Raw genomic sequence first — 7,380 nt, 5'->3', positions numbered from 1 at the left:
ACGATAAAGAACCAAAGCAAAAGAAATAAATTCTTGAGACTTTCAAATATGAACACACAAGGAAGTTTCCACTCAATATTAAAAAGTGAGTTTACAAGTAGGACAAGACTCCTTTTAGAGAGGAAAACTTTGCCAAGAAGATGAATGTAGAACTAATGGAGTTAACTTTCCTAATCTAAGAGTTAACTAACTAAACATGATTATCACATGGTAGTTCCTTGAAATTAGAAAAAAGCGCTTGAGTAGTTTCTTGAATCTAGCAACTACCGTCAATACAAGAAAATTATTAAATATCAACTAATTTAGAGACAAAAAATAATTAGTCATTATATTGACTGAGTTAGATACTATTTTATAAACTAAAAAGTTATTGATATCTAAAGTAGTTTCTAAATTGGTATATAACATTAGCTACTAAGGTTTTAACTACTAACTACTTTAGATTCTAAATTAGTCACTTTATTAATAATAGAAACTACTTTAGATATCAATAATATTTTACTTTATAAGATGATATCTAACTTAATCAATAATAATGACTAATTATTATTTGTCACTAAATTAATTGATATTTAATGATTTTCTTGTAGTGCTTCTTTATTTAAGAAGTCTAAGGATTACATTCTCCATAGACACTTAAACAAACTGTCGATGCACTTAAAAGGCCAAGTAGTTAATGCAAGGCAACTTTTAAAGGGCAAGGTAGTTGCCTTTTGAGAGCTTGAAGAGTCACAAGAAGAAAAAATAGTTAAAAGCTCTCCAAAAAACGCGTCTTGTCTTGTAAAACTTGCCTAGTTTCTCTAAAGTATATTCTATAAATCTTCTGACTCACATGCCTTTTTTATCTCTTCTTCTAAAACTTGAAGCTTTCCTCTTGGAATCCTCCATTTACATTTATTCTTAAATTCTTCTTCTTTATTTTTTCTTGTCATACTTCTTGTATTTATTCATCTTGTTTCTTTTTCTCTATTTTCAACAAGTTATTCTTCATTCTTACTTGTATTAAGAGTCACAAGAAGAAAAAATAGTTAAAATCCCTCCAAAAGAGACGTCTTGTCTTGTAAAACCCGACCTAACTTCTCTAAAGCATATTTTAGAAATCTTCTGGCTCACATGACTTTTTAGCTCTTCTTCTAAAACTTGAAGCTTTCCTCTTGGAATTCTCCATTTACATTTCTTCTTTATTTTTTCTTGTCATACTTCTTGTATTTATTCATCTTGTTTCCTTTTCTCTATTTTCAACAAGTTCTTCTTCATCCTTACTTGTATTAATCTAAGACTTGCATGACCACACTTTTTTGTGTTAAAACCAATAATATTCCTCGATTTTAATAAAGCATGAAACCTTTTGAGTTGCCATATTAGTAGTAAATAATTTAGTCTCATCATTATTTTTTACTATACATTAGTCTTTGTTGAACACAACATCACATCTACTCACACAATTAACTTATACTCAATATATTGTACTTTAGATTATCAACCAAAAAAATATTCTCAATAGAAGGTGAATGTTTCACACCTTTCCGACCAACTCCAATGATCTCGTCATGTGTGATTTCCTCTTAATATTACTCTCACTCCTTTTTTTGTCCATTAACTCTTGGAACATAGACTTGCCTTGCTTACACTAAGAATATTTGCAAGATGAATTATAATGACATCATGAATGAGAACTCCTAAAAGACCATGAAGAAGACTTGAAGCAAGAGTATAATTTTTGTATTTTTGTTGTAATTTTTAATTTTGAGCCTTTGTTGGGCCTTGTAATTGTTTTTCATTTATTTGTATTGGACCTTGTATTTATTTTATATTTTGTGATTAGAAATTTTTTAGATCCTACCTTTTAAAGACTTGTTATATATAAGACTTTTCATAAAATTTTTTACTCAAAATTGATCATTTTAGAATTTGAATAATTTTCATGAGTGAAAATTCTCTTAGTACTTCGTTATAAATTTTAATCCTTATTCATCTTCCTCTACTCGTATATTTCTTTTGATTTGATTGTGAAGATTGAAGTTTCTTTATCCCTTATCACTTCTGCATTTTCTGTTCTATCAATAGTTTGCTGGAAATGATCAGAAACATCCCACACGATATTAGTATTCTTGGTATGAGAACTTACTTCCAACATTTCCCTTATTAGTTTCGAAATTTCCGTAACAATTCCAAAAAATTGCCGTAATTTAACTTTTTTTCGGTGGTGTAGTTAGCAATTTATTTTCTGTTTCCTTATTCGTTCCTCGATTTGGCGCGTTCTATGATTCGGTGCGATTCTATGATTCGGATGCGATTCAATTTTTCTTTGCGCGAGTGAAGTTGCTTTTCGCAAGGCTTTTTCTACAATTGAAATTCAAATGCGGTGTTCTTTTGGTATTGATCGGAGCTATTTCGGTGTTCTTCGTTAAAGCGGTAATTGAAGCTATTGCGATTCAATTTCCAATGATTCTGGAAACAACAACTCGGTGGTGCGGTCCAGCGGAGGATTTTTGAAACGGTGCTTTGATTCTGCTAGCGCACTCGGTAGAAGGTGATGTTCCTAGCCCTATACGCACTGACCATTTGAAGCAAATCGTTGTTCAATCAACTACTGAGCGCATTCTCTTAAGTAAGGATTGAATTCAATTTGTTCGCACGGTCTGATTTTGAATCAAGCAGGTACATGAGACACGTGTGGTTTTCGAGTCCAATCATAGCCTCGCAGAGAATTGAAGTAGCTACATGAATACTGAGGAATTGGATACGTGAATACCGTTTGCTCCTTGTTTCGAAGAGCGTAAATTGTGCAACGAAGCGTAATTGCAAATGCTCTTTGCTCAATTTGATTCAGCACTAGCTGTGATGATTCTGAGCTGAATTAAGCAATATATGATTCTGTGTAGAAATTGTTAACGCAAGCACAAGTCATGCAACAGATTAAAGCGAAAGTGAGGTGTCTTTGACGCTTTTCGTCAAAGATAAGGCATGCACGCAAGGAATGGGTTCAATGACTTCACGAGAACTGAAATTGGTCAATTCCAAGCTATGTATCATTTTGTTACACTATCAGTAAGTTGTCTTCTTCCTTTTCCAAACAGTTCGTTGGCCTTCGTAATTGAACTGAGATTCATTTAATTTTGATGCAGTGAAACAGTGGTTGCAGTTAATTTCGCTGAAGCTTGATTCATTAACGCATTGAGTGATTGCCTTTATTTAATTTGGTCAAATCCTGGCACGACAAAGTTGAAAAAAAAATTGAAGCAGCTGAAACAGAGGTTGAAGCCATGCACTTTATTTGAAAACTGACTTTGTTGATTTTGTAGATTGAATTAAATTAGACTCAATACAAACTTGTTGTTCGGTGAAAATTTGGAATTGAATTTCGTCAAGTAGCTCACTGACATTGAACCTTTGCAGGCGTCTGGAATTTTTCTTATAAAATAATTTGAATCCACTGAATGAAGTTGGAGTTGGCGACCACATGAATCAGCCTAAGAGAATCCAGTTATCACGTGATTTGGAAAGCATGAGATGACACAGTGGACATTGAAATTGGAGCAAGAAAACTATTGGAGGATTATTGCTACTTGGGTATAAATTGAACAATCACTCCAACACATTTTTCTAAAGTGGTACGCATATATGGTTTGGTGTTCTTGTGAAAAATAAATAAAAAATCTTTTCATGTTGTTTTAAATATTTTCTTCATATTCTCTAGTTGACTTGAGTAATGTGTTATTAATTCCCTTTGAGTTATTAAGTTTTTTATTCTTAACAGACATACTATTGTGAGAAACTATTAAATGATCTTAACGGTGTGAGATTAAATTTTGAGATTACAAAATTAGGAGCTTAGTGTTAGCCTATATATTTTCAGAATTCTTTTAAATTTGAAATTAAGTCTTGAGAAAAAAAATTGTGGTTGTTCTATATTTTTTTGAGAATTAGATTTCTTTTTAATTGAGTTTTTTTTTATTGATGTTCAAATTAGTTTCATTCCGTTGAGTTGTCTTGATTCATTTCTTATAACTTTATTTTTTAATTGTTTAGCTTACATATTTTACAATCTTCTAGTAGTAATCTAAATATATTGTTTAAATTACTCTTGTCCTAAAGTATTTTTCACTTTGTCACATTCTTAGTTTTGCCGTATTATACTTTTCTTTGGTTTAATTTTTTTTTTTTTTACTTTTTTTGTTTGTCTTTAAATTTTCTTGGTATTCTGTTAGATTTTTATTTTCTTGACCTCATTAAGTTGAACTTGGATTTGTTACATCTTTAGGGTTTGTTACATTTTTTTTTATAGGTTGAGTGAAAGTTCTTCTTAATAACTAAAGAGGAATTTGAGTGAGAGTGTCTAGCCTTTCAACAGTGATACATGGGTGAATTGAGTGTAAGAGTGGTGAAATCCATGTATTTTGTTTTTCTTAATTATGCAAATTGTTTGTTTGTTTATATATTTTTTATTTTTGTACATGATGGATGATGGATTGTGGAGAGTAGAAAATCAAATTCACACATTTGAAAATAAAATTTATCCTAAATCATATTTTGTGTAGGAAAGAAAAATTGGAAAACATTATCATTTATTGTTAATTGTGTGATTTTCATATTGCTAATTTGTTTTATTCTAGGTTGTAGGATATGCTAAAGATTGGTAGAAACAAAGACAATATGATGTTGAAATTGATAAAAACAAAAAAAAATATTAACTTGCCATGATTTGTGTCGCTTTTTTATGAAAGAAATAAAAAACTTGAAAGAAGAAATGAGAGAACTTCTAGAAAAAGGAAGAAAATTTATAGCATGAGAAAAAAAATTTTAAAAAAAAGAATGAGAATTCAAGGAAAAGGTAATGAGTGTTACGAAGTGGACTTTAAGCCTAACTCAACCCCATAAAACCGGCTCATGAGGTGAGGTTTGCACCCACTTATATACAATGAAATGTCCTAATCTCTAGTCGATGTGAGATCTCCAACAATGAGCTTATGGGAAATCAAGAAAATAGAATTGAAAAGAAGGTTTGTAGAAAAATCGTTATTATCTACTGTCAAAATCCATAGGTAATAATTAGAATCCGTAGATAAATTGTTACTTGAAAATTACCTACAGCCAAAATCTTTAGGTAAATCTCTTATAGGTAACAATCACCTACCGATTTTTTCAAATTCATAGGTAAATACAACAAGTAGGTAACTTATTTATATATTTACATGTACAAATTTGATTTGTAGGTAATTATGTATGGATATGATTTGTAAGTAATTACAAATTATATCCATTGATAATTACGAACAAATTGTATCCATAGATATTACATATAGAATTGATCCGTAGGTAAATTACATTTTCTTAAGCTTTGAGGTCTTTTCATAAATTCCTAAAGACAATTCTAATACAACCTGATACAACATTCAAGTAGTAGTGAAATAAATAAAACTATCTTTTAAGTTATGAAAAATAAAAAATTATAAAAGAAACATAATTTAGATAAGCATATGTATTATTTAAACATAATAAAAAATCCAACAACAAAAAAAAATATCTCAGCACATTGTTATTAATTGTCTTATTCAAATGTCTAAGTAGTGTGTATAAAAATTTCTTATAAAACTAATAATATATATTTATGATCTGTTTTTTTTTATAATTTTTGTCTTTTTATTACATAGTGTATATGAATCCCCTATCATATTTATAATGTTTGTTACTTTGTCAAGTTCAAATAGATTTGTAGTGTTAATAATTGATCTGCTTTAAGATTTGGGAACATGGTAAGACACCTGTGCCATGAAAAAAGAAACAAAAAGTTGAATTTAGAACTAACCGAACTAGAAAATTGAATTTAGATAATGAAATTAATGACAATTGATTGAAGTTTGAAGCTGGAAACAACAACAGATAGACACAAAAAAAAAGGAAAGAAAAATAGAGGTACAAAAATATAAATAGAACTGAAAAAAAGAGAGAGGAATAAGCAATTAGTTACACTAAAGCTAAGCAGTAAAGTTAATCCAGGAGCTCTAACAAAGGTTTCAAATGTGGTAGTTTGACCATATCTGCAAAATCTCACAGCAGAAAAGAAGAGAAGATACTCAAGGATGGGAACATTTTGTTCTCACTCATGGAGATTAAAACCTAAAAACCACTTCAACAACTGTACATTCCACTTGAAAGACTCGTATCAATATTGGCTTCATTGTAGTTCCTAAAATCTAAATTATGTAATGATGGTTTTTATTCAAATTATTCAATTAAACTTTCTCTACCTTAAAATTAAGTACATTTTATTCTCATTCCTATTATTATTTTCTATTAAACTTTTTGAAACCCCAAAAGTCTCCTTTCATATTCAAAATATTAGCAAATCAAAACTGCACCACATTGCCTACATAAAAGACAACAGTATAGAGAATGATGTTTTTCCTGGGGAAAATGCCTGCAAATTTCCAAACTCAATTTAAACCAGACATGCAGTGAGTATGGATATGCAGATCAATCTACACTAAAAACTAGGCGTTATGAATTAAGTAAATTCCATTCGATGTGTACTTTTCTATCTCTTCGTTTCACTAGTTTCTATGGTACAAAAGTCCAAATCTTTTGAAAAGAATTTGAATGTGATATTTTGTACAGTCATAAGTGAAATTACAACAACATAATAAGAATTCAACTAACAATTTTTTATTGAGAACTGGTTGTAGTATTATTATTCCTATCATGCAAGTAAAGAGACCAGAAACATATCAATAATGAAATGAAAAAAACAAGTACGATTAGCTAGGGTCAACCACTTACCTTAAAAGGCTGAAAGAAAATATCTTAAACACTCTTAGGATTGTTCCCATGTAAATCATGCCTCACTAAATTATCGCTTAATAGTGGATGTGATGACCTTTGATGTAGTTTTTATGGATAAAAGCTAATACCAAAAACATAATCATATAAATATATAAGAAACTAATTTGATCTAATAATAATAAATTGAATATTATATATAGATATAGATATATAAATTGAATTTAATTCTTATCTTCCTCCAGGTTAAATCACAGGACAATCACCAATTAAAGGATGCCCTTCTCTAAACATGGTATGTGCTCCAAATCTTTGAAAGTTGTGGCTTAAGAATTTAACCCATGTCCATCTTGTAAAGTCATCAACAATGACTATACTATATCTTTTAACCCTAATAGATTCAGTTCCGGTAGGTCCAGAAAGGTATAAGTGTATTAACTCAAGAGGTCTTTGAGTAAATATGTTATGTTTGGTCTTGAATGAATGATAATTATCGTTTATCAATCAAATTAAATTATTTCGGTAGAGACCGTCTAAAGTAGTGCTAGACCATCTAACACCAAATAGGTGATATTATAGATACGATTAGATGACTCCAAG

General features: G+C 29.9%; 1 long non-coding RNA gene across 6 annotated transcripts; it reads left to right on the top strand.

Annotated features, from left to right (window-relative positions):
- Positions 1 to 843: 843 nt before the first annotated feature.
- LOC137822931 (uncharacterized) lies at positions 844 to 7,158 on the top strand. 6 transcript variants are annotated; one of them, XR_016515885.1, is made up of 5 exons: positions 844 to 2,533; positions 2,662 to 2,798; positions 2,886 to 3,051; positions 3,129 to 3,257; positions 3,400 to 3,679. It is a non-coding gene; the product is annotated as an uncharacterized LOC137822931 (long non-coding RNA). The 6 variants fall into 6 exon arrangements; XR_016515883.1 differs by having other exon boundaries at positions 2,662 to 3,051; XR_016515884.1 differs by having other exon boundaries at positions 844 to 2,798.
- Positions 7,159 to 7,380: the final 222 nt, after the last annotated feature.

Source organism: Phaseolus vulgaris, chromosome 9 (assembly GCF_051622355.1).
Source record: "Phaseolus vulgaris cultivar YP4 chromosome 9, ASM5162235v1, whole genome shotgun sequence".
NCBI lineage: Eukaryota > Viridiplantae > Streptophyta > Magnoliopsida > Fabales > Fabaceae > Phaseolus > Phaseolus vulgaris.
Note: the sequence above shows the minus strand (reverse complement) of the source record. Positions and strands in the feature narration are given on the sequence as shown.